This window comes from Lagopus leucura, unplaced genomic scaffold (assembly GCF_019238085.1).
Source record: "Lagopus leucura isolate 7727_CA_CO unplaced genomic scaffold, USGS_WTPT01 Super-Scaffold_100001, whole genome shotgun sequence".
NCBI lineage: Eukaryota > Metazoa > Chordata > Aves > Galliformes > Phasianidae > Lagopus > Lagopus leucura.
Genome location: NW_024962262.1, coordinates 77,011,080 through 77,015,395, shown reverse-complemented (window position 1 = coordinate 77,015,395; position 4,316 = coordinate 77,011,080).

Sequence of the window (4,316 nt, the reverse complement as noted above, 5' to 3'; positions counted from 1 at the left end):
TTTTTTTTTAATGAAATCTAAGCCATGAGCAAAGTATGTGTCTGTCACTAGAAGTCAACCATCAATCCACATTTGCTGTTAAAATAGTCCAACTCCACCAACTGGCAAGTGCTTAAGGTGACTTACGCAAATAGATTTGCTTTCTAAGAGTAAGGTGAAGCTGATAGTTCAGTGGCAGCAACTATGTATATATAACATCATGCCTTTACTAAACAGAAGTCCAATACAAGTTGCTAGTTCTATTCAGCAGAGTTCATGAAAAGCCTCTTTGTTAAAATACAGTACAAAAAAAGTTTAAAAAAAGAAAACACAATTTACTACATCTAACTGGACTGCAGTAGGATAAACTGAAGTTGAAATGTAATATCAATTATTTATTCCCCTGAATGTTCTTTCATACATGGTATGGGGAAAGTTTTGATATCACACTTGATTTGTAAATGCATCTGCTTGTTAGTTTGAACTTTTTCAGTAGCTATACAGTTCTTTGGGTTGTTTTGGTCATCTACTTTTCCACCTTGTTCTAATTTAGCAAAGAAGAAATTTTTCAAACAGTATAAAATCACTGACATATTTTCTGTTGTTGAGGGAGAAACCTGTGACTAACTTGATGTCTTCAGTGAAAAAGGATGTAGAATATACTGTCAAGAGTTGTTCTGATGCTGCCAGATAAAAACATAGAAAGAATATTCCCAATTTTTTTGTAAAAGAGAAGGTTTTTGCATACTTTTTACTCTTTAAATAAAGACACTTATACTCTGCTGATAATTATGTATTTGTTTTGTGTTTTTCATTTTTTTGGTAATTTTACATGAAACAGTTATTTTTACTCTAAAATATTTGTGCATAAAATGTCAATATAGTAAAATAAAAATGTTATACAGCCAGTGTCTGACGTTAATTTTTCAGAAAGCTGTCTGTAATATTCATGCATGATCAGTTTAAGGATTAATGTATGCACTGCATTCTCATTACTTCCAAGATCACAAATGAGTTACAAGAAAGAAGGCAAATAATTTCTTTTTCTTTTGAAGTTGTGTAGTCTTTGACTTGATACTTGCCTGTGTATTTTCTACTGGAACTCAGTATACCTCGTTTTCGTAACAGCTTACTTTAACATCTTAATTGCAAATCTTAAAATGGGGCTATAATAAAAAATAATGATGGAAACAACAGTAGGACATCTTGGATCCTGGGAAAACAGTAATTCTGTTCTTTTAGGAATGCTTAAAATTGAAAGATTTATATTATTGGTAAATGAATGCATCCCAGCAAGGACTTTTATTCTTCATTCATTCATGTAGTCTCCCTTACTTCACGTGGTCTTTGAACTCCAGTGTTAGCTCTGTTCTTGTTCAGAAGATCAAATCCTATTTACACAGTTATTACCTTACTTTTAAATGTATCTTGATGGAAATCTTCTCATTGTACCTCTTATCTCATCCATCTAGACTGTCAAGTTCAGCACTGAAATATTTGCTCATCTTTACACTGAACGGATTGCTCAGTTTAATAATGTTTCTGTTTCCCTTGGCATTTTGAGGCATTTTGTCAGCTTTCTAAAGTGCATTTAAATGTGCTCAGTGTCCAGTGAAATGACAACCTTTTATTGGTGCTCATAGTAATTAGTATCTTCATGTCCATCTGAGTTTGATCTGGGATTCATATTTTGATTGGAACAGCGGAGAGAATTATGGATTGACAGCTTGCAGCCATCAGTTGTGTTGTCTTGTTCTGCTTACAGGACTCCATTGCCTGATCAGTGAAAGGTGAGATGAAATGTCCACTGACAGGAGTTCATGGCAGAATTTTTTTGAAGGAAGCATTATGCAAGATCTGATTGCTCTGCTTTGTGGGAAATATACCAATTGCAATGGGGATTTTAGTTTGCTCTTCAAAATCATGTGTTGTGTTGCTCATCTAGCAACACAATATTATGACTTCTACAATATATTTGACTTGATGCTGTGTAGCTTCTTTTGAGAAAGTAATTTGTTATATGAATTACGCTAAACAATGTTACTTCAGTAATTAATAATATGCCTCTGTTACATTTTGTATCTGTATTTCAGGTTGAGCACCTAACCAGGCCTCAAACTGAAACGTTGCCAGCTTGTAATTGGAGAGTGTTGATGTTCTAGCCATTAATAATTTGAAAAGGTTAAAAAAAAAAAAAAAAAAGGCTGAGAAGGGTGAAGAAAAAAAAACCACAAATATTTGATATCTGCTTCTAATTAAAATAATTGTGGCACTGATTTTCTGGATTAAATGGTGGTAATGGCAATGGTGCCAGAAGATGCCTGCAACCTATGGAGTTGTTCTTGTTTATCTCAACAGAGGGTCTGATCCTTGTGTTTGTGGTTTGTGACATGCAACATCCAGGTATGTTCTTTTATGAGGTAGTATCACCATAGCAATCTATGAAAGGAGAGAATTTGAAGATAATAAGAGAACGACTCTAAGCTGTTACTGAAAAAAAAGTAGTTAAAAGGTGAAGGTAGGTATGAGAAATGGTTGTACTTAGGTGTTTGTCTAATGCTACCAGAAACAGCTGAAATTGTCTGAAATGCTTTTTTTTATTGCCCAGCAGTTCTTGAATTGTAAAGGGACTGCTGGATAGTAGATGTTCAAAACATGAGGTTAATTTCTTTGAGGTTGCTTTCAGGCTGCCAGTATTGAATTGTTTAGAAGCTGCAGGAGAAACACTTGATTATCTCATTGTAATTCTGATGAGTGTGAAAACTCATAGAAACTGTATTTTTATCCATAATAGATCTGATATCTTAACACATCTTAGGTTTGTAATTTGTGTTATAATCTAAAGGGAAGAAATTACCATTCAGGAGCTGTGTTTCCATGTATCAGAACTCACAAATCAAAAGCAAGGAGAAATGGTTACATGAATTAGAATTTAAGCAAGCACAGTTGGCACCAAGCAAGCTGTTTCTTGAAAATAAGATTTGTTGCTTGTTTGTAATTCCTCCCTTTTAGGGAAAGGTATATTTTGGGTTTAAGAAAAAAAAAAAGTTAACTGCTTTCTCCTTCTTCCTACCCAACCTAGGTTTTTCAGTATGCTCACTCTCAAGGTGTATGCTTCATGGGACCTGGGCTTGCAAGAAGCCTCAGTTATAGAAGGCAGTGAGATATAAGTGTACATAAAGTAAATAGATTAATAAAAGTAATGGGGAAAAAAAAAAGAACTAAACAAACCCACCACTAACAGCCAACCTTGAAAGCTGCAAAGTGTGTGTATGGGAAAAAAAAAGTTTGAAAATGTGACAATGCAAGAAAGTGAGAGATGAGATTAATTAGAGGGAAAGACATCTGCGAGAGACAGTTCTGTCTATTTCAGGACTGAGACCAAAAAATAAAGAAAATAAAGTTGTTTTTTTTAAAGTTGTTTTAGAAAAAATCCTAATTAAGGTAAAGTTTTATTGCAGAAACTCTTTTTTTCCCCAGATGGAGTACGTTTTCTGTGTCCTTAGGCATGCGAAAGTGTTGGGCCTCACAGGAACTGTGTAGAAATACATATACCCACAATGGGACTTTGGTTTCCTAATAAAAATGACCTGAACTGTTCCCACCATGGGACTAGGAGTTGTAACAGGAGCTTGAACATGTCCTCAGGCATAATCCACCAGCCCTACAGTGAGCTCTGTAAGAACAAAGGGAAAAAGTTAGCTGGGGAAGGCTTTTATTGTAGGATTATTAGGAACAAAAGTCTGTCTTTGCTGCTCTACGATATTTCCGCCCCTGGGACTGTTGTACTCAAAGGGTTACAAAACCCTGAAGTGTTCCAAGTTCTGTGAGACTGAATGCCCAAGCAAGAACATACCCAAATCAGCCTGCTTGCTCTGTAGGAAAACAAAGCACAAGTCAGTCTTGGTGCAGCCAGCAGCTGTGGAGTAACCATTTGCTGAACTGTTCAACTACAGAACTAGTTGAAGTACAGAAGTTCAGGTTGGGTGTTAAGAGCAATTTATTTTCAGGAGGGGTGAAGCAGTGGCTCATGCTGCTTAGGGAGGTGGTGTCACAGTCCACCATCTCTGGGGGTGTTCAAGATATAGCAGTGGGATGTGGTTTGTCAGCATTTGGGGGTGGGCTGACGCTTGAACTATATGATCCTGGAGGTCTTTTCCAGTCTTAATGATTCTATGGTTCTATATATTGTGTGAGTTTTTGCTTGTATCCTTGCTTGGTCAGATAGTATTGTGTCTTTTAGACTTCACTATTCCATAGAGGAAGCTTAAACAGAGGAGTGCTTTTATATATATATATATATATATATATATATATTTTTTTTTTTTTTTTTTTAA